Source organism: Arvicola amphibius, chromosome 7 (assembly GCF_903992535.2).
Source record: "Arvicola amphibius chromosome 7, mArvAmp1.2, whole genome shotgun sequence".
Taxonomy (NCBI): domain Eukaryota; kingdom Metazoa; phylum Chordata; class Mammalia; order Rodentia; family Cricetidae; genus Arvicola; species Arvicola amphibius.
The window spans coordinates 71,724,889-71,752,133 of record NC_052053.1 but is presented as its reverse complement, the minus strand read 5'-3'; positions in this window follow the sequence as shown (position 1 = coordinate 71,752,133).

The window sequence follows — 27,245 nt, the reverse complement described above, 5'->3', positions numbered from 1 at the left end:
TATCTATCTCTGCTTGGAATTCCCACCTTGCTCTATTCTGCCCTGCCAAAAGTCAAAGCAGCTTTTTTATTAACAAATGATAATAAAACATATTCACAGCATACAGAGGGGAATCCCACATCAAAGAACAGTGTCTTCTCCTTGTCCCACAAGAGATGCCTTGAGAAGATACCATCTGTTGAACACACCACACCAAACACTGAGTCTAGTGTGATTTTAGACCTGGATTTCTCAGTTTCCATATTTAAAAAATGAATTTGCTTTTTTGATAAATTATCTAGTCCAAGGTATTTTGTTACAGCAGCAGAAACACTTTAATCCTTACCATGACCATTTGTGTATGGACCTGGGAACAGAGGCTGGGGCTAGTTCTTTGAGAAGAACAACAAATTGGAAGCATCTGTAGTCATGGTCAAAGGAAGCAAGAGAGGGTGGAGATGACCAGTATCAGTAATGAACAGGAGATGAAAACACTGACCCCATGGAATGCAGAAAGGATTTAAAGGGAATACAATGACAAACTTTGTCTGAACCCATTAGACAACTGGGCAAGGATCTAGGACCAGAAAGAAAAAGAGAGAAAGGAGAGGAAGGGGGGAATCAAGAAGAGTGGAGAGACAGAGAGAGGAGGAAACAGAGAAATGATGAGAAGAGTGATAGAGGAAAGAAGAGGGTGGGGATAGAAAGGGAATGAAAGAGAGGGAAGGGATGGAAGAGAAGAGAAAAGGGGGAAAGATGGAAGTTGTGGTGTACAGTTGTAATCCCAGCACTTGGGAGGCAGAGATGGCAGTTCAAGGTCAGCCTGGTCTACATCATAAGCTCCTGGTTGGAGAAGACCACATAGTGAGACCCTCTCTCAAAAAGTCCTATATTTCATATTCCACTTGATGCTGAGGTACTGATGCTGCTCCTTGTAGATCAGGAACAAGTCAGAGGATTTACCCCCTCACTGTCCTTCAGCTTTTCACGATGGTGTGGCTTGGTGGGAAAGGTTTTGTCCATTTACCTGCTGAACCACTTTGTCAGCCCTTCTACCTTCTTACTTTTAAAAATATAATATTTCTCTAATTATCTGAGAATTTTATATATGTATACAATGAATTTGACCATATTCATCCGTAACACCGACTCTCCTAACCCTTCCCAAATTCTTGTCGTTTTCTTTTATTTTTAAATAACAATAGCCAACTGAGTTCAATGTGCACTGGCTACGTACTCATAGATGTGGTCCAAGCACCGGAGTATGGTCAGTTCATAAGCAGCCATACCCTTAAAGGAAACTCTCCCTCCTTAGAAGTCATCAACTGCCCATGGCAGTTGGACTTTCTTTGGACTGCCAGCTCCTGATTAATGACATAGAGACTTTTTTTATTAGTTATGAAAGCTTGGGTTTAACTTAGGCTTGTTCCCAATTAGCTCTTAAAATGAAAATGAACATGTTTATATTAATCTACATTCTGCCATGTGACTTGCCACCTCTCCTCAGTACAGTAAGTCCCAGTTCTTTTGTGTCTTGCTAGTGGATCCCTTGCCTCTCAGACTCCCCCCCCCCAATTCCTCTCTCTACCTGTAAGCCCCACCTATCTTCTCCTGCCTAGCTATTTTCCATTCAGCTCTTTGTTAAACCAATCAGAAGATGCCTTTGGTAGGTGAGGAAGGGCAGACACATCTTCACACAGTGTGATTACATATCCCACACTGCTTGTAGTTCCTCATTTGTTGTGGGGTCTTGTGAATGCTTCCCCTCCATGTTGGAATGTTGCCTGGATTCGTCTTGTGCAGGCAACCACAGTTGCTGTGAGTTCATGGATGAACTTGGACTCTTTGAGTTTCTGTGCTAATCACTTTCCACTGCACAAAGAAACTTCTCTGATGGGGTCTGAACACTGCACTAATCAACAGATATAAAGACATAAATTTAGAAGACAGTTTGATACTATGTTTATTTAGTGTTATAATGGTAAGAGGTTTGCCCTTGAGGCCTGAGAGCTCCATGCCACAATTTCATGACCAGACTGACAGTATTAGGCATGTATTTTTTAGTGGGGAGCAAGTCTTGTATCCAGTTGGAAAGCAGATGTTTACTTCCATAATGTTCATGCCACCATTGCACCCATATCTTGCCCATTGCATGCCTATCTTGCCAACGTGGTTGTTATTGTGGTTCATAGGGTTCCCATCTGGGAAAAACAGTTGAATTTTCCCCACTGTGGCCTGCATGATACTTTCTAGGACTGTGAAAGTCAGCCATCAGGAAGAAACCTTCCTGGTCATTACCAACTTGAGTTCTCCATGTCTGTGACCAAAGTCTGTGGTATCATTAGCAATAGAGTCTTACTATTAGGTTCTAGTGGGCAACCATCCACCTAGTATTTGAGATGGGATACCTTCACTGAACCTTGAACTATGAGGCGAGGTGGCTAATGAGTTCCAGGGACCTACCTAGCTCTGTCTCACTAGCATTAGGGTTGCACGCACACTCTATTCTGTGTAGGTGCTGGGGATCTAAATTCAGTCCACCATGCTTGCATGGCATGTACTTTATCTGATGAACCATTCCCTTAAAATCAATCCTAGGGATCTTAGATGTCATATCTTAGATCATATCTTAGATGTCATATATTAGATCAGATATGACAAAGACAACCATGATGGAAAGAAAAAAAAAAGGTAGGGTTGGCAGGATGGCTGAGTGGGGAAAACTGCTGCCAAAATGGATGACTGGAGTCTGATCCCCAGAAGCCATGTGGTAGAAGGAGAGAGTCAGGCCCCACAAGTTGTCCTACTACCCCTACATGTGCACTCCAGCACACACTTGCCTCACCCCGTTCAAAATAAACATTTTAAATGTAAAAAAAAAATGATTTTTTTAAAAAAGGAAACAAAATTGCATCTACATGGCATGATCTTCTATGTAGAAAATCCTCGGAATCCATAAAAACATTATTGCAATTAATACATTTATCAAAGATAAAATATAAGGTCAAACCTTCAAGATCAATGTGTACAAATCAATAACATTTCTTCATATTAACAATGAACAATCTGAAATGAAGTTAAGAAAGCAATTCTATTCAATAGCATTTGAAAGGAAAAAATACTTAGGAATACATTTAATAAAAAAGACGTAGCGACTTGTACACTGAGAAGTATAAAACTGCTGAGGGAAATTAAAGACTAGCTAAATAAATGGAGACAGTTCACGCTTGCTGATTGGAAGATCAATAGTGGTAAGATGGCAATTCTCCCTAAATTGATCTATAGAGCAAACACAACCTCTATCAAAATCCCAGCAGGCTTTTTTCACAGAAATTGACAAGCTGATCTTAAAATTTATATGGAAATGAAAAGACCCAGAATAGCAAAAACAATTTTGAAAAAGAATAGAATGGAAGGACTTTGATTTCCCAGTTCCAAGGCTTGTGATGTGCCCTTGATAATGAAGACAGGATTCTGCCAAGAGTCCAGTGCAGGGTGCTCATGTTTCTGGTCAACTGATTCTTAAGACACAACCTAGAGTCATTAATGGAGAGGGTTGCAATGAGGAATTTTCTAGACCAGGTTGACCACTGGAGGATTATCTTGATTGTTATCTGATGTAGGAGAGCCCAGACCACTGTGGGACATTTCCTAGGCAGGGGGTCCTGAACAGGAAAAGAGAGGAGAGAGGTTGCTGAGAACACGAAAGGAAGGGAACAGCAAAGATGCATGGGGTGATTCTCTGCTCTAAGTCCTGCCTCTACTTCTCTTTCCCTCCCTAACTATCTTTTTGTTGCGATGTTTTCTTGTCGCAGTAACAGAAATGGAACTAGAACAATTTTCCTTACGGATCTTTAGGCCACAAGTGGCGAGCACGCCGTAGTTCTTCGGGAGTCGGTCTCACGTTCAAAGTGTCTGTCTTGGGATCTGAACTCACATCAGCAGGGTTGTATTATTGGGTGGCAAGAACACTTGCTTTCTCAGCCATCTCCCTGGCCTGGAGCTGGTTATCGATTGAACTGCAAAGCACTCAGTGAGGAAAGGACAGGTTTCCGTATCTTTGGAAAGAACAAAATATCCATAGAGGGAACTTAGAGTTTGCTTTACATCACTCTCCCAAAGTCAGCAGTACAGATAACATCTCAAAATAGGGGCCAAATTCATGCAGTTGTTAGAGGCACATATGGCAAAAACATCTCTATTACTTTAGTTAGGCAGAAAGGTCTCAAATTCAACATCAGGGAAAGAAAAGGAGGAGGAAAGATGGTCCAGTGGCTAAGAGCACTAGCTGTTCTTGAAGAGGATCTAGGGTCAGTTCCCAGCACCCACATAGGAGCTCACAACTGTCTGTAACTCCAGTTCCAGAGGATCCAACATCACCTTCCGATCTCCACAGGCATCAGGCACACATGAGGCGCACATACATGTCTGCAGACAAAACACCCACACATACAACATAAATAACAAACATTTTTCAAAAAGAAAGAAAAAAAACAGGGTGTGGTGGTGCCCACCTTTAGTTCCAGCATTTGGGATAGAGCTGTAGGTGGGTCTCTGTGAGTCTTAAGGCTAGCCTGGTCTACATAGCAATTTCCAGGCCAATCAGGGCTGCATAGTGAGACCTTGTCTGACAAAAAAAAACACAAAACAAAACACACAAAGAAGCAAACAAAAAGGATATCAGTGGAAAAAGGGAAAAATGGATACAATGAGTTTAACCAAAACTTGAAATTTGTGGGTTGGAGAGATGGCTAAGTGGTTAAGAGCACTTACTTACTGTTCTCTCAGAGGACTCAAGTTCAGTTCCCAGCACTCAAAACTGCTTGCAACTCCAACTTCTGGGGATCTGACACCCTCCTCTGGCCTCCAGGGCTCCCCCACCACATACATACATGCAAATGAGCGCGCGCGCACATGCACACACACACACACACACACACACACACACACACACACACACTTGGAAAAAATAATAAAAATTTAATAAGAGCTCTGGACTTGGGAGATGGTGGAGAGGAGAGGATAAAGTGCTTGCTGTACAAGTGTGTGGACCAGAGTTCAGAGCTTAGCACCCATGGTGGCCTATCTGTAATCCCAGAGCAGCCTGGGAAGCTAGCACAGCTCCAGGTTCGATGAGAGACTCTGCTTCAGTAAATAAAGGGGAACAAGACTGAGCAGGACCCCCAAGTCAATCTCTAGCCTCCACGTGCGATCATGAATGCACACACATGTGCACTCACATTCACACATACTTGCACCTATATATGTGGGAATACACGTCAACACATACAACCCTCACAAATGCACACGCACTTTTTTTTCTTTTTCTTTCTTTTTCTATTCTTTTCTTTTTTTTTTTTTTTTTTTGGTTTTTTGAGACAGGGTTTCTCTGTAGCTTTTTTAGAGCCTGTCCTGGAACTAGCTCTTGTAGACCAGGCTGGCCTCGAACTCACAGAGATCCGCCTGCCTCTGCCTCCCGAGTGCTGGGATTAAAGGCGTGTGCCACCACCGCCCGGCACACACTTTTTTTTTTAAGTTTGAACTTTAAAAAATCACCACCAGGAAAATAGAAAGGCAGACCATTGGCTGGGAAGAAAATATTTGCGAATATCTGATCAAGAACTTGTAGTCAGGATATATAGAGAGTTCAGCAAGAAGATACTCAACTAAGTTTTAAATAAATGGGCAAGAGATTTGAATAGACCTTCCACCAAAGATGCTACACAGGTGAGTAATGAGCACTTGAGGAGATGCGCAGCATCAAAGTCGTTAGGAAAATTCAAAGTAAACCACAGTGAGGAGCTGGAGGAGGGTAGCTCAGTGGTTAAGCACACCTGCTCCTCATCCTGGAGACCTGAGGTCAATTCCCAGAATCCATGTGATGGCTCAGGACCACCTGTAACTCCAATTCCAAGGGATCAATGTCCTTTTCTGATCTAGACACCAGGCATACACATATACATAGACAGACATGTATGCATGCGTCCAAGCACATGGAATAAAATGAACTAATCTTAAGTAATTAATTTAAAAACACACATACCACCCTAGCATCTCTGTAATTGAAAAGAGCCAGTAACAAATGCTAGTCAGGTTTTGGAGAAAGGGGCTTCCTCATATGTGATGGTGGCATTTTCTAAAAAGTTCAGCTCAGTGTCCTGTGGGTGTGGTATGCATAAGAAGCCAACCATGCACCCTGACAGTTGCCTCCTAGGTCATTAAGAGAAATGAAAACAAAAGCATTTTCAAATGTGCATGCAGATGTTTATAGGAATTTAATTTTTATTTAATATTTTATTTAATTAGCTAGGTATTTTGCTGGGTGTGGTGGCATACACTTTGGAACCCAGCACTGGGGAAGCAGAGGCCATAGGGATCTCTGAGTTCAAGGTCAGCTTGGTTTACATAGTGAGTTTCAGGTCAATCAGAACTATACAGTAAGACTTGTCTCAAAAACAATCAAACAAAAAACAAAATAAAACTAAAACAACAACAAAAACACAGATTATGAGTCAGGCATGGTGGTACATGCTTCTAATCCCAGTTCTTAGGAGGCAGAGACAGGCAGATCTCTGTGACTTTGAGGTCAGCTTGGTCTACAAAATGAGTTCCAGGACAACCAGGGCTATTAAATAGAGAAATCCTGTCTCAAAAAACAAACAAACAAACAAAAAACAAAAAAAACAAAGCAAAAAACAACAAACAAACAAACAAAATACAAACCCAGATTATTAAGATGGTTCTAAAACTCAGCAAATTTATTAAAAATCGCCAACTTGAGTAGATGTTCATAAAGCAATGTGGCTGTGCACTTTAGTAGACTTACTCAATGTTGCTAGGCAGAGAGGGCTTCAGGGAAAAATCTAGACTCTGCATTCACAGGCTGCTGGGTTGCCAACGGTACCCCATATCCTCCAGTGGGTCACAGGAGTAATGACATGCAGAGCCACTTCTCCCTCCCCCTGGGGTTTGCTGATTAGGGACTGTATACCATATTATCATCCAGTGAGGGTGGATGGATCCTGGGAGAACAGCATCCTTGTCTTGTAGAGTGGCATCCTCAGGCCAGCCTCACTCTGTCTGCAGTGGGCCATGCTAACATTCCTGGATACTGCATCCGTGACTGAGTCGTCATGAGCTTACGTTTGTCCTCTCAGATTCTTGGCCATGATTTTACACGAGATCCATGTTGGATAGTTGACTATTCTGTGCTCATCAGAGAGAGTGAGATGACTGGTCCAACAGTGGGGATCAGACTGAAGTGCTCTTTTGTTGTTGTTGTTTTGTTTTGTTTTGTTGTTTGTTGTCTTTTGTTTTTGTTTTTTTCAAGACAAGGTTTCTCTGTGTAACCTCAAACTTCAGCTGTCCTAGAACTGACTCTGTCTACCAGACTGGCCTCGAACTCACAGAGATCTGTCTTCCTCTGCTTTCTGAGTGCTGGGATTAAAGTTGTGTGCCTCCACCGCCCAGCCCAGCCTGAAGTTTTGTGGCAAAGCTTTACCCTGACGGAAAGTTTGTGTGTTACCATGGCATTGGCGTTTAAATTAGTAAAACCCGGAGGAGGCAGGTTGCCCTCAAGAAATTGCACTGGCCTCTTGCAATCAGGCAAGAACTCGAATAGAGTGAGACTTCTCGGCCTTTGGAGATTCAGTCTCTGGATTGCGGGTCACACTGCAGCTGTGAACTTCTCGGCATCATCACTGGTCAAATACTTGATACTAAATCTCGATCTGCATACACACCTTCTTGGTGCTGTCTGTCAGAGAACTCTAAACACTAAGAATGTGCCAGCTCCAACCACAAAGAACTCTTCTAGGGTAGAAGGGTCCAGTGTGGTCACCTTGACATGGAGAGGTTGGTTAATCTTCTCAAAGGCTAGGTTATATCAGAATCTCAGGGCTGATCTGTGCTGCTGACAGGTTGAACATTCAGCCATACCTGAGGCCCTATCAACTGTGGTCAGTGAGTGGAGACCATGGTGCTAGGTCAGAGGCATTGTCTTTTTATGCCTCATCTGTACTGATTTGATCAGTGAGAAGCTGTCTGACATTCAGCTGGCTGTAACCAGACTCTTTCCTGCCAGTCAGCTCCCATATAACAACACAGGAGACTTCTCATTATGAAAGCTCAGTCTACAGTTTAGGCTTCTTCCTAACTAGCTCTTACCACTTGAAATTAACCCATTTATATTAATCTACGTTCTATCACGTGACTCCTCTTCCATCCTGTGCCTCCTGTTTCCTCTCCATGTCTCCTGGTGTCTCTGCATGTCTAGATTCTCCTCACTCTTTTTCCCTGGAAATCCCACCTATACTAGCTACTGGCCATTCAGCTTTTTATTACAGCAACCACAACAATAAATCTTCACACCGTCTACAAACATCCTACAACAGCTGGCCAAGCCATTTTGCTGACTCCTGTGGTTTGACTTACCCCTCCAGAACTCAAGTTCACATTACAGGTGTGGGGCTGGCAAGATGGCTCTGTCAGAAAGTCAAGGCAGTGTTTAGCACACGAGCCTAGAACCTGGATTTGGATACCCAGCTCTGTGTAAAAAGCTAGGTATGCCTACAATCCCAGATCTGGGAGGTAGAGGCAAGAGAATCCTAGGGCCCTGCCAGGTAGTCTAGCCTAATCATTGAGCTACGGGATAGAAAGTTGAGATGGAGAACCTGACATTGATCTCCGGCCTCCACACATACATGGATGCACCTTCCTACACACACACACACACACACACACACACACGCACGCACGCACGCACGCACGCACGCACACACACAATGATAAAGCATTTCATGGCCTTTATAATAGTCTAAGAACTGGGATTATTTCAAAGGTGGTAGGGTCACAAGGGCTCTTCTCTGAGCTCTGAACCAGGGAATGTGACCATAGCAGGAGTGGATTTGCCATTGCATGAGGTTGTCTTGATAAACAGATCAGGTCCACCTGCTTATCTGTGTTACCTATGTTCCGTCACCCTTCTGCCATGTTATGATGCAAAAAGAAGGCCTTCCTTGATGTGACTGCCTGGTCTTGAGTTTCCCACGCTCCTGAGCCAAATAAACTTTTCTTCTTCCCAATTTTTCCGGTCTGTGGGACTCCACAGAGCTGGTAGGAGATGGTTCAAGTTACCTAATCAGAACTTTGGAGCTGGCTCAGCCAGTATATGGCTGGCATCAGGACTCTGTCAGTAATGGCGTGAGCACATGGTTCCATGGACTAGATGTGCAATCAAGACCAGGCCAGAGCAGGCCAGCCCAGTGGATCAGGTATGGAGAAGAAAGAGGGATGTCATCATCGGGTGTCCATGTCCACTTCCTTTGCAGATGCCCTTGAGGGACATTCTCCATAGCATAGAGATCATCACACAGGGTCTCCTAGAAAGTCCACCCTCCTGTATCTTCCTTAGGACTCTTCCTTCATCTCCCACCCTTTCTCTCTTTAGGTCTGGGGGAGCCAGTCAAACCATTAGTCACAGCAGCCACATATAGACTTCCAAACTAACCTTTCTATATACTGTGGCTGTACACCATCGAAGGCTCTACCCTCTGGGAGAAGTTTCCTTTTGTATGGTGTCATCTAATCATACCCTAGGCCAAAGAAGGCTGCAGAAGACTTCCCTTGGTCCACTCTTTTGAGATCTTTGTTTTGGGGCTGGGAGCTGCTGGCTGAGCAATGCAGCCACTCTGAAGCCTCTTTGTTGTTCACACCACATGGTGAAAGCACAGACAGGCTCAAGTTGTGGCAGCTGTTTCAGCTCCCAGCTGTTGGTCCCCTCAACCCAGGTGCCACACAGACTAGGGAGTGTTCCTCCGATGACTCCAGCCCCAGCAAGTGACCTGCAAGTTGGCTCTGCTTGATTGAGAATCAACTCCCTTCAAAGCCTTCTAAGACTCATAATTAAGTCCTAGGTCAGGTCCTCAGCTTTTCCTACCCTCCAGCTGTGTTGGTCTCTCTAATTTCTAAGTGAAGGAGAATTTCTTGTTATCTTAATTAGCCTTTAATTGGTGATTAGCCACCTTCTGTCTTTTGATTGTCTTCCTCCACTGCTTCAGTTGTCCCCAGCAACAGCTCTCCAACTCCAGAGGCACCTGATGCCAAGTGGCCATGTATCTTTCTCATCCCTGGTTCACCAAGCTCTCCTGTGGGTTCTTCCTGCTGATCCTAACTGCACCTCCAGCCCTCAGCAGGGACTATTCATGCATTCATACTGCCAGCAATAGAGTCCTCATTGTCAGCCATCTGGTGGCTGGGCTAGATCCAGAATCCTATTTTAGAGATTCTTGGAGCTCTCCTGGTACCATCTGTTGCAGGTTGAATTCCCTGGCATTTGGTCCCTGCAATGGAAATCTGCGCGCAAGAAGGAAACGGTCCCTGGGACCTAGCCAGTGGGGCAGAGACTGAAGGGAGTGGGACGTGGCAGTCAAAGGGAGGGCTCAATTGGTCCTATGAGGACCACCAGAAATTACATCACATTGGAGAGACGGTGCCGAGCTGTGGGACCCTCCATACCTAGCAATAGGGATATGTAGGCAACTTTCCATAAGGGAGTATGTTTTGGGGCTAATGTTTTCGATGAGGATGACCTGCAGAGAGGATTCTGTTGAGAGATGTAAGTCCACAGCCCGGTAGTAGGTGGGGGAGTGTGGATGTATCCTGGGTCCAGGGAAACCAATGATGAGTACGGGTGGTGTCCTGGAGGGGCCGCCATACCAGCACATTTCCTCTGTATATCTGAGATTAGGTAAAAATCCACATTTGGACTCCAAGATAGAGATTTATGACCCATTTGGATACCTTCTGTAAATTCTAGAAAAATGGTGGTCATGAGGCCGCCATCTTGGAAATGGCTCTTAGGAGCACGCAGCGTTTGGCCGGGTGGAGGCTTTCTGGGGCAGTGGTTTTACTTTATAGGTGAAAACAATCGAGGTCTCAAAGCTGCGCCCCCTCCAGGTGTAGCTGAGCAGAAAGAAACAGGTGAGAATTTAAAAAAAAAATAGCATCGCACACATTGTGTTTGTCAAGCTCTATGCTCATTTGTTTATTAGCAAACACTCACGAGCACCTACCAGGTAGCAGGCGCAGCATGACAGCTGAAAACATGCTCCCCGCAGTGCTGCTTTGACAAACCAACATCTCTGCTTCAGGAACTCACTCTGGGAAGACTACTGCAGAGCCACGGACCTCATGTTGCTGCTTTCTCTTCACAAGGCCAATCCCAGACACTACTGCCCTGCCCGCAGGCGATGTGAGAAGGAAACAGCTTTCTGGTGGAGTGGTTACATTGGTAACATCAGCTTGAGGAAGTAAAGGGAGGGGAGCAGAGACAGCAAAGGTAAGAGGGGGAGCTTCTGGGAGATATAACCCAGCATTAAAGCACTAGACCAGCACATGAGGGCTTGACTCCCTACTGGGGGTGGGGGGGGGAGGGGGAGAAAGGAACCAGTGTGAGAGGGAGGTGGAGAACTAGAAAGTGATTAAGGTCTTAGATTTGATGCTGCAAATTCTTCAACTTTCTTCCTCCCTCAAGTTAGTTTGTATTGTATTTCTATTGCCAGTGACCCCTCAGTCACGTCCCGGGTCTGTAGGGCACAGCTCCAGACACTGCCCGTTTTACGGTTCCGTTCGGGCTTTCTAGTTCAGTATGCTCTCCCAAGAACCTGGTCCCAAGCCCACAGGGACTGTGCCGTATTTGTCTGCTTTTGCAGACACACAAAACAAATGAATGTAGTATTTTTGTTTGTTTGGGGGAGATTTAGAGACAGGGTTTCCCTATGTAGTCCTGGCTGTCCTTAAACTCATTCTGTAGACCAGGCTGGTCTTAGACTCACAGAGATTCCCCCTGCCTCTGCCTCCTAAGTGCTGGGACTAAAGGCAGGTACCACCACCACTTGGCTACGATAAAAAAAAAAAATTTTTTTTAAGAATTTGAGAGAGTCTTAAGTGGCAGGCCCGGATTAGAAAGTGTGTTGTAAGATGGACCTTTTATTGCTATTAATATTGAATCCCTGCAAAATGAAGAAACCCCTCCCACCAGGTGCCACCCATGCCCTTGAGCTTCAGATTGTGGCACTGGGTACTTCCTCAAGATCCAGGCAGAGTTTTCCATCCATCCTTCAGAGCCCGAGGGCCCTGGGCTGGTGTGGTCAGAGCCATTCTGACTGAATTGCTTCCTGCACAGTTTAATTGTGATCTGCAGATGTGGAGACAGAAGCAGGGCCCACAGCAAGAGGGCATACTCAAGGCTGGCTGCTGGGACATTTGGGCCTAGTCTGTCCCTGGTGGAATGAAGTGTATCGTCACGCATGTTGGCTACTTATGACTGGTCACTTTGGCTCTTATGACTTCCACAGACATGGACCAGATGGCTCTGTGGGGTTTGTGGGTATGTATCTTGGCTGTTGGAGCTCGGGAGAAAGGCTAAGAGAGCACGGGCCAATGACCTTAGATCAGCCCCCTGCCCTGCTTCTCTGGTGGGACTCCCTGAGTTATCTTCTGCCATGGCTCCCTAAAGTCACTGTGAGATAGAGCCTACAGGGAAGGCTGTGCGCCAAAGCTCTCTATCCTGGCACCTCCATCCTGCTCACACTGTCCTGAGGGCATTTCTGGATGAGTCTCTAGTAAACTCCAGCTGTCCTTGGAGCTCTCCACAGAAAGGGCTTGGTTGACTCACATCATAAAAGGGGGAACCAGTGACATAGTAAGGAAGAGCCAGGACAAAGTGACCCAGGGACTGTGTCTCTTCTAGATCTTCATTCTCAGACTGGGTCTAACTGTTGATTCTCCAGTGTAGGGTCAGGTCCTGCCAGCTTCATGAGCAGCACACCCTAGTCCCAAGGCTCACAGCACAGAGTGTTCTGGACCTCTTACCTGGTGGGTCTCTCCCTGCACACTTAAGGATTCAGAGTGGGGAGTCTTGCTTTCTTGAAAGGAACAGGAAATGGTTGGGGGCGGAATATACAACGCCAACCAACGTCAGTACTAACCTCTCCTGGCTTGAACATCGGTCCCTCGAGGGCTTGCTTGTTGACTAGATCATTCAGCAAACATTGACCCAGCACTGTAGAGGGCAGGCAATGAAGGGCAGGTAGAAATTGGGAGAGCATACAATCTCCTTGAAGACTTAGGCCTTTTCCGGAGCAGAAATGTGGCAAAGCAGGACAAACAGACTTCGAACCAGTCTGCCAACTGCTGAACGTGGGTCAGGCCTCAGATTTCCAACCGTCAGAGGGGCAACATAAAGGAAACCGCTTTTGAATTCTGTGTCCAACACTGGGCACCCAACTTTCTCCCGGCCATGATGTGTGTGTACCTGTTCATGCATGTGTGCATGTGCATATGCGTGTGCATGTGTGTGTGCACAGGCGTGCATGCACGCGTGTGTGTGTGCTGATATTGTTTTGTCTTTGAAAGGAAAGGGAACAGAGCATAAGTGATATTTCAGAGTGGGGTACATCAGGACTCCCAGGGACTTGTGGAAGCTTGACACAGCACCACCTCGATAGCGTGCAAACCATGTCAGCCCAGGGAGGTGCTGCTCATCCCTGGGTTGACAGGGCTGCCTGCCACAGTGCTAATGAAACCCCCACTGGGGGTTCAAGTGTTGAGGACAGCTGCCTGAACTCCCTCCAGCTCTCTCACTAGCCTTGCTGGCTCACTGGGGGGGGGGTCTTCTCCCCCGTGAAAATAACGAGCTCAGAGGTGCTACGTGCTCATCAGAAGAAAATGAGGCAGAATGTTAAAAGCGCTCTGGGCCCTGATGTCCAGTCACCCTTCAGTACAGGAGAAAGAAGAAATTACTGAAATGTGGAATCATTTGAAGAAATTAGACCTACTTGGTCCAAGATTAAGGCCAGTTCTAATTAAGTGGTACCATCTTTCTTGCAAGGGAAGGAAAAAAAAATCACTTCAGCCCTTAATTTCTCCAGCCTCCCTGTAAGGAAATAAGTGCAAAGGCTTCTGGGTTGTTTATTAGGTTGTTTTGTTTTAATCACCAGCACAAGGTTTGCTGGGAGAGACTGCAGATCTTTTGGTAAATTCTCAATCAGCCACTTTAAAAGGATGTCTGGAACCTTCTGAAGGCTACCCCATTCTCCGATAGGGAGGAAATTTCCATTTATTTTTCTGGGTTTTGCTGCATAGTCAAGCGCAGGAGGCCCTGGAGGCTGGACCCTCACATAGGGGTCCAGTTTTAAGGATCTACCTTATCTCTGCAGCTGCTGCAGGGCCAAGAAGAGTGCCTGGAGAGGTCAGATGGGCCAGGCACGAGAGAGGAAGCGTGTTCCAAAGGCTCTCAGAGTGATGTGGGGTTGGAACGGGCATCCCGGAGGAGGTGGCATGTTCACAGAGATGATGGATGGGAGGCAATGATGTGGAGCGGGAGTGGCTGGGGGAGAGGAGGCTCAGGAGGAGACTCCAGGAAGCTCAACAACAGAGCCATTGTGGAGTGCCCAGAGGGCTAAGGCAGAGAGGTGAGGTGGTGAAGTCGGCAAGGCAAGGCCAGATCCTGTGCAGTCATGTCGGCCTTGGTTGGGACTTGAGGTTTTTATTCCTGGGGTTTTAAGTAAGGGCGTGAAAAGTTCTGTGGTTCTCAAAGTTGCTCTGACAGCTGGGATGAGTAGGGACTGTGTCTGGAGCTGTGTGGAAGATGCGGAAGCTACCAAGGACTGGAAATGACAGTAGGCAGAGCCGAGAGCCATTCCGTTCCACCATCAGAAACTGCCGCATTGGGAGGCAGTGTGGGGAAGGGAGAGTTTTAGCCCTGCCCCTTAGGGGTTTTTTATCTGGATCTGAGAACTAAATCAATTAGATTGTCACGTGACAGATCAATAAGGGAGAAGCGTGCAAAGGGAAGACAACTTTCCCATGACCCAGGAGCAGTCTCGAGAATGCAGAGGAAAAGGGACCCAGAGGAGCAAGTGGGCTGGGATGTGGTAAGGGTCTCAGGTAAGGGAGGAATGGATGGAGAAGCTGCCAGTGCGACAAGGGCCCAGCTCCCTGCGCTGATTTGCACAGAATTTTCTCAGCTGCAATTTCCAAACCTTGGTGGTAAAAAAGTGAAGGTACTTCCTCCGGTTCAGGGAGGATGTTTTTCACAAGGGAATCCCATCTTCTAAGGGGCAGGAAGAGAACTGGTGATACAGTTAGCCAACCGAGTGCTGGCTGAGCATGTAGCAAGCCCTGGGATAGATCTGCGGCACAATAACTGGGAATGGCAATGCAGGCCTGTAACCTTAACACTTGGAAGGGGGAGGAGGCAGGAAGACCAGAAATTCAAGGTCATCCTCGACTACAGAGCAAGTTTGAGGTAAGCCTGAGCTATGGGAGACTGTCTCAAAAACAAAACAACCATTAAGAAAGAAAGAAAGAAAAAAAGAAAGAAGGAAGGAAAGAAGGAAGGAAGGAAGGAAGGAAGGAAGGAAGGAAGGAAGGAAGGAAGGGAGGGAGGGAGGGAGAGAGGGAGGGAAGAAGAAAAGGAAAAAAGAAAAGGAAAGAAAAGAAAAGAAAAACAAGAAATAGATCAGGATAACCTGCCACCCATTAAGCTTAGACAACAAAATTCCACCTTACATCTTAGTAGCTGAGGCAAATATTAGGACATAGAATGAAAGTTCTGGCTGGAGGTGGTGGTGCACACCTTTAATATCAACATGGGAAGCAGAGGCAGGTGGATCTCTATGAGTTCCAGCCCATCCAGTGCTACAAAATGAGCCCTTGTCTTAAAAAACAAAAATATTGGCTAATGGGTAGATGTGGGCACACAAACACAGGCATGCACGCACACGCACGCATGCCCAACCAGGACCAAAGAGGAAAGGCAAATGTGGTCTTGGAATCCAGAGGAACAGAAGGGAACCACAGTCACTAGCTGGACTCAGGTTCCAAGGGAGTGAACAGGGAAAAAATTCCTGACCTAATGTTCCCTCCCATTAGTCAATGCCTCCACAGGTCATGACCCAGGGCCCAGAATCCTACAAAAACACAGAAAAAATGGGCAGAAGCCAGAGAGAAGCCAGTGAAGGGAGACATCCCATGCATGGTCTTGCCTTTTTTACTGTTTGCCCTTTGCAGTAGAATGCCCCCTGAAACAAGAGCTGGAGGTAGGGAACTTGCCTTGCTGCAGGACAAGCTGCCCTGTGGGAGAAACACCCATTAAGGTTGCATGGGCTCATGACAGCTCCCTTGAGTCCCATTCCAGCACCAGGCATGAGCACCAGCTCAGATCTCGTGTTGGGAGTCGGTCCTAGAGTTTCTCCCTCTCTCACACTCTATTAAGTATTCAGACTGGTCAAGTTCATGCACTTGGCTCATTTATTCCCCTGGGTTGCTATTAGCAGGTCCAAAGTCATTGCGTTAGTAGGGGACTTTCCATACACCTGCCACCCTCCATATTGAGAACTTTCAACCACAGCATAACTCTTGGAAGCCCTCTCTGTACCCCTCTAGGCCAAGTGTGTCCCTTTAATATCTGTTGTCCCAGAATGTCTGCCTCCCAGGGGACCCCAAGAGAGTCAACTACTATAGATGATGATGATGATGATGATGATGATGATGATGATGATTTTTTTGATACAGGGTTTCTCTGTGTAGTCCTGGCTGTCCAGGAACTCTGTAGACCAGGCTGGGCTCAGACTCAGAGATCCACCTACCTCTGCCTCCTGATTGTTGGGATTAAAGGTGTATACCACTACCACCCAGTAGATTTTTTTAAGATAAGGTCTGTCAGGGCTGGGAATGTAGTTCAGCTGGTAGAATGCTTGCCTATTCTGACAAAAGGCTAGGTTCAATCCTGGCACAAACAGAAAGCCAGGTTTGGTGGTGTGCTAATACTAGCACACTAGGATTACAGGAGATGGAGGAAAGTGGAGCAGAAGTTCAAAGTCACCCTCAGTTGTGTAATGAGTTCCAGGGCAGCCTGGGATACATGAGATGGTCTTTAGAAATAAAGTTCTCTTTATGAGTTCGAGGCCAGCCTGATCCACAAAGTGAGTTTGAGGACAGCTAGGACTGTTACATAGAGAGACCTTGTCTCAAAATATCTAAATAAATAAATAAAATCTTCTTTGGTATTTGTTTTGTTTTTTTGAGACAGGGTTTCTCTGTGTACCTTTGGAGCCTGTCCTGGCACTCACTCTGGCCTCGAACTCACAGAGATCCACCCGCCTCTGCCTCCCAAGTGCTAGGACTAAAGGCGTGTGCCACTAATGTCTGGCTATTAAAATAAAACTCTTAAAAAGAGTTCTACTATGTAGCCAGGGTTGGTCTCGAACTCATGATCTTCCTGCACCAGGATATTATAGTTTTTGATGGGTGGGTGGATGCTTGAAAGAGGAGTTGCATGCCTACCTCTGCTTACATAGATGCAGGGGCTAAGGAGGAGGGACAAGGTACCCTGGTGTCCATTCTTCCAATAGGACCAGAGCAGCAAGTCAGGGTGAATCCCTGGGCCCCAAGCCAGAAGTCCCTGCTTAGAGATCTGGTCCTGTCTGGCTCTAGTCTGGCTGCCCCTACCCAGGCTGTCAATCTCCCTTGACAGGTTCTAGGATTAGGTTTGCTTGTTCAAACTACCCGCCCTCCTATCCTGGAAGGTCTGAGGCCCCAGGATGCCACAACCCAGCCAAGTCACACTGCCAAAGCCATCTGGGTCCACTTAGGCCTGTGGTGTGGGGGCCAGAGGCACCCTGGTCTGTGAAGTTCTCCGTGGGGGCTAGCAGAGGGGGTGTCCCAAGGCTCTTGGGGGCCTTCTGGGCCAGACCTCCACACGATGGCAGCATGCTCGCACTGAACCCGCTGGTCTGCTTGGCTGGGCCTGGACCCAGCACCACCCTGGGCTCTCTGGCCCTGCTCCCCGCTTCTGGAGGCGATGGTTTCTGCTGTCTCTAGTGCTGTCTGGAAAAGAGTCTGATCTCACTAGTTCCTTGCTTCCACAAGAACCTCTTAAGCTCACATATTTTCCATTAACCCCATCCAAAGGAGGGCATCACCTCTCCCCCTATGTCTTCCTCTCCCTGCCCCCAACCTCAAGTAGGTAAGAAAGAGCAGGCATGAGTGCCTGGTGCCTCCGGGGCCACGTGTGAGTGGTGTGTTCTCCACCTCACAGGCTGCCTCTCCAAACCCAGCCTAGCTTGTTGGTATCCTGCTCTTCTGGCCGAGGATGCTGTCAAGGGCTATCTGTAACATGAGGGTCTTATGCTCTTTGCTAGAGGAATCTGAATGAAGGAAAATGGCTGTCCCAAATCCACCGGCTGAGCAGAGATTCTCCTGAAGACAAGTAGAGGGAAAAGCTACTGTATCGCTGCTCCCCAGTCTCCAAATCTGCCTTGAGAAGAACAAATAAGGCCTATCTTATCCTTCCTGACCCTACTTCTTATCTTTTCCTCTCTCTCCACCAGCTTCAATATCATCTCCTCATGTCCCTTACAGTTACATGTCCCCCCAGTCTACCTTCTTTGTGTGCCTACCTCTGTCCCCATAGGTTTCCCCTGCCCCCCAAATTCTCTCTCTTCTGCTGTGAGCTTCACTGTATCTCCAAGGACTCAGGTCCATGCCAGAATCTTCTGTAGACTTGGCATTTACTTTTTTTAATGAGAGAGAATACTTCGCTTCTTGGGTAGGCATCACCCTGGACCCAGTGCCTATGAGTATTTCATTGTGCTTTCCACCATGTAGGTCTTGGGGTTGAATTCAGGTTGTCAGGCTCGGCAGCAAGCGTTTTTACCTGCTGGGCCATCTCATTAGCTTAGGTCTAGGCAGCAAAGACATTTGTGTCTGCACATGGGCTCTGTGTCTCTAGCTGGCAGTAGACAGGGAAGAAGGAGGCTCGCAGGTCCCTTATCAGCCTAGGCTGTCCCGTCCACAGCCATCAGGTTCAGTCCACCCCCAACAGCAGTGTGCTCAGCTCAGAAGTAACTCTAACCTGGGACATCCAGCAGTGTCCACGAAAGGCTTCAGTCCACCCCCAACAGCAGTGTGCTCAGCTCAGAAGTAACTCTAACCTGGGACATCCAGCAGTGTCCACGAAAGGCTTCAGGGGGCATTTTTGTTGTTTCCAACTCAATAGTATTCCTTTGGCTAATTGTTTCCTCTACTTATAGAACTCTATAGAGTTTTGGAAAATCCAGGCAAGTACAAAAAAAGAAAACAACATTCATAGAAACCCACACTGTGTGCTACGGAGCTAGTGCCACAGTAGGGCGTTTGCCTGGAGTGTGCTAGGCCCTGGGTTTGATCCCAGTTTGGGAAAATGAACAAACAGTAAGCAAAAAAAAAAAAAACTTTTACCTCTTCACTACTTCAAGATAACCACTACTAACACTTTTGCAATTTTCCTTCACATATTTTTGTAAATGTAGTTTCATATATACTCTCTCTCTCTCTCTCTCTCTCTCTCTCTCTCTCTCTCTCTCTCTCTCTGTGTGTGTGTGTGTGTGTGTGTGTGTGTGGGTCACAGTGCTGAAACCGTTTTTTTCATTCCACCATGTAGGTCTTGGGGTTGAATTTAGGTTGTCAGGCTTGGCAGCAAGCACTTTTACCTGCTGAACCATCACATTGGCCCTAATTTTATATTTTTATTTATAATACAACACACAGTTTTATATAATATGTTTTTACTTAAAATTTTGTTGCAAGCATTTAGCATAATTATATGCATGCAATGTTATAGTCTTTTCTTAAAATATCAAAAGCACCCTTCATTGAAATCATTTAAGTTATAATTTAATTTTTATTTCTTATTGAACAGTTAGGTATATTCTACTTGTGGGAGGCCACAGTGCCACGAGAATTGGACAAGATTCCACACGGCACAGGTAACCACTACTACAAAGTACGAAGGCAACAGACCCTCCTCTCTTTGGGTGTTGTACTGTGTTTTCGGGGCTCAACTTCAAGAACCTCAGGGTGCCCAGTCCACCTGGTCCCCTGCCTGCTTGTGCATTTCTTTCCACATTTCTGAGCTCAGTTTTTCTTCCTATAAAAGGAGATGGCTGGGGTCAGGCTCCTGGAGCTGGGCCCAGCCTGTGATTGCAGACATCAGCTGCATGAAGGCCATCCATCAAGCTGCAGCCCATGTGGGTGCTGACCTCAGCCCCCAGCCTTGGAAGATATGTGTGCTGTTGATCCGGGGGCCTTCACAGGAATGAGTCTATGGAGCCCACTTGCCTTGTTGATAACTACCAAGCATAAACAGGACACCAGGAATGTTTAAATGTTGGGTTATTCTGTTCCAGAAGATGCCATACATACATTCGGGCTATTTCAGGATGGCGCAGGCCTTGTAGGAGGATGGCGAGGGGCTCTCTGCTGATCCAGTTACAACCATGTGCAGAGGCAGCAAATGCCACCATTCCTGTCCAGTGACCTAAGAGGAGTGAGAAAAGACTCTTGATCTACATGTAAAGTGTCCTTGCTACAGGCGCAGGACAGGAATGGACAGAGGGAGTGGCAGGGGGCAGGCAGCTGTTCAGTAATCCTCTGAGCTGGCTATATCCCAAATGGACAGACTAGACCCATAGCAACTAGGAAAGACCCTGAATAGCCAGCAAATTTCAGACAGGGGAAAGGGGGTGCTGGACCTGGTGTTCAGGGTCCCTAGAGCAAGGCCTGCCTGGACGTCCCTTGACCTCTGCAAGGAGCGAGTAGAAAACCACTAAACTTCTACCTCCAAGCCCTCTGTGAAAAGGTTGGACTGTTTCATGTTTGACAGTTGTTTGGTGGGAAAGGAGTCTAAGTGTCCCCCCTTCTGGTAAGCCCTGGGTGTGTCCTTGAGGCTCCCACAACCCTCTTCCACACACACAGCTCCTCCGGGTTGCTTCTTGTCCAGTCCTTGCACTAGGGGCTTCTGTAGACACTCTGGTACAGGGAGAAAAGCCTCTTTGCAGGCTACAGAAAGATGTGCTCCTTTGTGGGTTAGGAGGGGAGCCAGGGCACACTAGGACCTTTGAGAAGGCGTATTCATCTTGATCCCATAACTCTCTCTATGGGGTTGCATCTGTCCTGAGGACTTAGTAGGGAAGGCTGCAGAAGAGAAAGACTACATTTCCATTGCTGATTTTCAGTGCCCACTTCCTGTGGCGGAACAAAGTCAGAAGTCAGGGACAAGAAGCCTTGAGTGTCCCATTTGTGACCTGGAGGATACTATGGCTGAGCTGTATGTGGATTGGGTTTACTGGAGAGGGGGCTTCTTGTGGATCCACCTCAATCTTCTCTCCTGCCCCACCTCCCAGCTTGCTGGTCTTTATTCCCAGCTAAGTTACTCGTGTTGTCTCAACTCTGCCTGACCTGGTGTCTTCCGCAATTTCCTATTTCTCTTCCTGCAGCCCAGAGCAGAAGCAGTCCCAAGGTACCCTCTCCTTCCCCAGCCCTCTTTAGCTCCTATCCCTTACAGCCAGCTGTCCATTTGCCCCTCTCCACTACTGTGGGTTTATCCACTTTTCCTTCCCTTTTATCCTTGCCTCCAAAGCTTGGTGGTCACCCCAACAGGCTTCCTTTGCCTTTTCTGCAGCATCTCCCATTAGATGCACACAGTTAGGGATTTAGCAAGAGGAGATTCTTGTCTGTCTCTATCACAAAGGCCCTTTATGATAGAAAATTGAGGTGTATATTTGTCCATTTTAATCCATTTAGTTGACAGGCATCAAACCTAAATCAGATTTGCAGTTGAGAGGAAAATTTCTAAATGCTTCATTTTGCTCTATTGACGTGCGGCAGAAGCAGCTATGGTCTCTCTTTCTCTGCCTCCCACCCCTGAAGAAGAGAGCATATGTCCAAGTGTGACTTGGGGGCAGAACACCGCCTGTTTTCCAGGCCCTTGGAATGGCTTGGCTCAGCACGTAAAAAAAGATCCTGACATTTGTGTCCTCTTGACTCTTCCCAAAGTAGCATCTCTGGCGGGCAGTATTGCCTTGTAAGGCAGGTAGTGGCAGGGGCCAGAGAGTGTGCGGTCAGCTGGGAGCATAGGGACAGGGACAGTCATAAACAGCCCAGGGGATTAAGTCTGGCCCACATGGCTTTTGGGAGTTCAGAGGAATGAGGAGGTGGCGCCAAGGGAGAGAGAGGTGTTGGTGTGTTTTTTGAATGCCAGGACTATAATTAAGGGGTGAGAAGATTCGTGCTAACCCGTAACCAAGGCTGCAGAAGAAATCATGAAATCCAATAGCCCCAGGAGCCTGGATTTGGAACCTCACATGGTCCAAGCTTTGAAGCCGATTTCGGAGCTCAGCACATTCATCAAGGGGGTGCTGAGGCTCTGACAGCGTCAGGTGGCATGTGGCAGGCTCCTAGTGCCTAAAGTAGCTCTTGGGCACCTTCAAGTCACCTGTTCCAGGACTACCTCAAAAGACACAGAGGGACTTTCCAGAGAGTCTTGTGCGCATGTGTTCAGTTGGGAGGGGGCGTCCTCGTCTCACCAGAGGACTTTCCAAGGGCATATGCCCAGGGTTTAAGCAAAAGTTCTCCAAAACCTCACCGTGGTAGAAAAAAATGTTGGGTGGATGTGCCCAGGGTGTGAGGGGTGGGTGATCCACCTAGACTGGGTTAAAATGTAGCCTAAGAGAGTGCCCTGGGGGCTACAGCTTCCAGAAAAGGTGTATGGCAGTTATGTGTTCCTTTCTGTAACATAGCATATATTGGACATGTTGTAATATTAAAAGTTTTTTTTCTTTTAAGTCGTCCCTGCTTTTCTTCAAGCCCTGTGATGTCCACCGTGCTGCCTGGGTGTGCCATCCTCAGCCCCCACTGGGATAAAGCTGGGAGATCAAACCTTCTTTCTTTGCTTACCATCTCTGACCACATCCTCTAGATCCAGTGATTCCTGGAGAATCTACCAGACAGACTTGGTTGTGGCCAGGCCATGTGGGCACGCCGTTGCCTCAGGCGCTGGCCAACAGCCTTTCTTAGAAAGCTGTGGGTTTGGTGTCCCCCCCCCCCCCACCTCCTATGCTACGGCGCAGCCTGCCCTGCTGGGCACCACTGTTCCCTCCGGAGTTGCTTCTGAGGGAAACTGGGTTCCGGGGTCCCCAGTGGGATTTCCAGATTAGGAACTAAGTTGAAGAGGGACACTGGTCTTTAACTGAGGCCACATTAGTCAACAAATGAGAGCATTTGAGCCCAGCTTGGATGAAGCCCAGCGCTGCCCACGGGTACCCATGCTGCTCTCTGGGGCAGGCAAAAGTATGAACTTGCAAAGTCTCAGCTTAATTCCTGGCACTGGGGCGTCCACCTCCTTCCTGAGCTGGTTGTAACTGTGTTAATCAGCTAGGCCACAGGACAATTAGACATGACCTTGTGGGGAGCCCTGCCAGCCCAGAGCTGCTATGGCTGACTCAAGAGGCTCTCTGGGTATCAGCCATTCCCAGAGGTCTTCACACAGAGTCTCATAGTGAATTCCAGCTCCTGAGGGTCACCTGCCATCCCCACTTCCCTGCTCAGGGGTCTTAGGCAAAGTGCCCACCCTCACAATGACAAAAATGAAGGTCAAGAGGCTACACTATATCTGGATATCCCTTCCTCTGGAACCTGGGCCTTGAGCAGGACCCTAAAAGTCTCAAAATTAAGAGGGTGCTTCAGTCTGATTGCTTTGGGCAGCATGGTCCTTTTACTCCCATCTTGGCCCCTCTCTGCCAGTCTGGACTTGCCACACCCAAGGCCAGCTCCTGGACTGCAGGCTCATTCCCTGTATGGTGTTACTGTGGCCTTGCAGCATGCTCTCCTGCCTACTAATGGAGCACACACCAGCTGAAGGGACCCACTGGGAGCTCTCTAGGCTTCCCCTGGGAGGCTTTATCTTTGTGCTCCATAACCTCCCTACTCCATTCTATCACAACTGTTCCTTCCCAGCAAGAACGCTGCTATGTCAAAAGTCTCGGGGCCTTCTAGCACCTTCTCAGGATTCAGGTGAGGACAGGCTTCCCTGCACAAATCCTGGCCCCGACCTCCCAGCTCTGTCAGACTTCATTGTCCCTTCCCTTGTGCCTCCCCCATTTTCTCTCTTCTTCCTCCTTCTTCCCGAAGCATCTCACATACAGAAAGCAATTATGCTGACTGCATAAACACGCCAGCTGATGGATGGGCTGTCACAAAATGAGCGTACCTTTTTAGCTCTGAAGGCTGCTCAAAGGCCCTGGTCCACAAGGTCCCTTTCTGCTGTGCTCAGCTCCTCTCCTCTTAGAGATCTGGTGCGCTGGGGCCATCAGGGTCAGAAACAAGAAAGACTTAATGGAAGTTCTGGGCACAACCAAGCCACACATTCGTTCTTTCTTCATTGAGTTACCAAGTATTTATCCATGGTATCTTGTTGCCAGACATAATCAGACCTGTGCGGGGGAACAAACAAACAGTCAGGGTACCTTCCAGTCTTGGGAAGATGAGATTAGGTGTGGCCTGATGGTGTGCTCAGACTCTCAGGGAGCAGAGAAACACTTGGACTGAGACAGGTTTCCCCAGAGAGGAGCATGTGAAGGCAAAGTAGAGGATGTGGGGGTTCTTGAGGCTCCCCATCCAGAAGAGGCACTGGGGCAGGCTCAGGGAATACAGGAGCAAAGATCTCACAGACATTTGTGTTTTTTTTTTTGTGTGTGTGTGTGTTTTTAATTTGGGGTCACTTAAAAGGTGTGCTAAGATAAAATCATGTGGCACATAATGACAGAAAGAATGCATTCTGAGAAATGCATCACTAATTAGGCCCTTTGGTCGCTGTGCACACATCATAGTGTCCCTGCACTGAGCTGAGCAGTATGGTCCATGGCACATTTGAACTGTATGCTTGGCATACATGCCCAGGTTGCAGACACATGTAGCACAGACCTTTTTGAATATAGCAGGCAGTTAGCACAGGGTAAGGAGTTGGGTCAGAACACATCTAAGTCCAGAAGAAATACCAAGAAAAGACTGGGATAGGGCTTGATGATGGGGAACTTGGCTGGTATGTATCCGGTTCTGGTTCCCATCTCAGTGCCAGAAAAAAAGAAAAAAGGAAAGAAAAAAAAGAGAGAGGGGAAGGGAAGGGAAGGAAAAGGAGGGGTGAGGGAAGACCATGAGTGCAGAATTTTGTTTGCTCTTGCATCCTGTGGGAAGTGCCATGTGTTTGGTCCAGCGGGGACAAAACTGTCATCATGTCACATATGACTGTAGACATCACCTAAATCCAACCTTCCTGGCCTTGCCCCCAGGTCAAGGCAGAAAGCATGAACTGTGCTACCATCCCTACTCTCTACCCAGTCAGAAGTCCGTTCCCATGAAGCAGTTCTTCCCACTCAGCCCGACACCCGCCTATTTCCTGCCCATGCATGAATCTGGCTCCCCCAGGTTCATCATATGAGTGGAATCTTACGGAATCTATTTCTGATCTGGCTCATCCTATTCAGAACAGCATCCCCATGTCTCACTCTGTGGCAGCATGCCACTGCTGTGTCTTCCTATCCTTCCCCCTTTGAGACAGGGACCTCAAGGAGATCGGCCTCTACCTCCTGAGCACTAGGATTACAGAAGTGTGCCACCATGCCTGGCCTGTGTCCTGATCTTTTAAAGACAGGCATCATCTTGCTGTACCCATTGGGTACAGCGGGTACATTGACCACACAGGGTGAACCCCATTGCAGGGGTACTTGGCTGTCTCCATGGTTAGGCCAGGGCTGCTAGGAATATAATAAGAGTACATCAGAGCCCCTCCTGGCTTTTTCCCCCCTAGTGCATGCCCAGAAACTGACTTTTCAGATCACCTGAGCATTTTATTTTACTAGTTCATTTTTTTTTTCCTGAGCCACTGACGGTGGAATCCAAAGCCTCATGAACACTAGGGAAACGTTCTCCCTCACCTCTATACTCCAGCCATCTGGACATTTGAAAGTACAACACTCTGTGTCCAGTTGGCCTTGCAGAAAGGCTGGTAAGGAGCCACCTTGGCTGTAGGCTGTGGGGGCTGATGGTGGAGGCGAAGCACAGATTGGACCTGAACAGAGGCATTGGGGAGAGACAATAAGCCCCAAACCCAGTCTGTGAGAGGGGGGCGGGGAAGCATGCAGGACGGGGGTGGGGGGGTCTGTTCTGAGCCAGCCAGACTGCTCATTGGTTGCTAGCGCAGCGAGAAGACAGTGGAGATACCCCTAGCAGCTGGGCGGGCTGAGTGGCCAGTAATGACACCATTATCTACGTGCGGGGGTTCAGGGTCTCCCTCTTTGGCAAAAGGAAGGGGGTGGGGAGGAGATAATGAGTTCAATTTGGCTGATTTAATCATTTCTTCCTTCATGAATTCAGCAAACATTTCTGGAGGGTCCATTAAGCGCAAGGCGTAGAGCTGGGTGCCTAAAAAACACAGGCATGGAGAGAGGTCCCTGCCCTGAGCTGGAGGCACCTATAAACACGTACTCGGGACCCAGCGTGAGGGGGAGGGGACCTCAAGGAGAGCTGCCTGTTTCCAAGCAAGAGAGACTAAGAGTTCCCCAAAACTGGTATCATAACCTGCAAGGGATGCTCTAAGCCAGTGACTAACTTTGTAGCCACAAATCCTGTGTGACAGAGAGGAGGCAAAGAAGGAAGAAGAGGTTGGGGTGCACATCCCAGAGACTTGCAGTCAGAGTGAGCCTGAGGGCTTGATTGAGGTGCTAGGGAGCCCCTGATGGTTCGGGAAGTAGATGCTGGTACTGGGGTCCAACTAGGAAGGAGAAGGGGGTTCCCTCAGACCACAGCACAAGAGGGGACAATCAATTTTACTTTCCTTTACTGCCTTCAAGGTGGGCCCCATACATGGAAGGTTTGATGGGATTCTGCTCAGCCATGCCTCAGGGAATCCACAGGCCCCCATTTCCCGTCAGTGCCTGGTATTAGGGCAGAGCGTTGGCAATAGAAGAATCCTGTGGGGTCCCTCGGAGCTACAAATTTAGGCTCTGGGTTAACAGGGAAGCAGGGCTCAGGGCTGAGTGGGGACAGAAAACTGATTAATGAGGGTCACTGACTGAAAGGGCCAGCCTCCCGGTGCAGGCTGGGGTCAGCAGACACACATGGGAGGGGGTGCACACCTGCTCAACCTCCGTGTGAGGTGAGTGGGTTCGCTCTGTGCGGCCAGAGGATTAGTACTGATTCAGAGCGGGTCAGGTGCACTGCACGGGGGCTTTTGTTCAGCCTTGCCTGCCTTTGTCCCTTGCCTGTAGCACGCCCCAGCTACATGATGTCACTTCAGCCGCATTAAGCTGGAACAGCTCAAAATTGAATAATTAATTACACTCAGCTTCAGTTGCAGTGACTAATTGATCAGGGGCCGCCAGAAGACA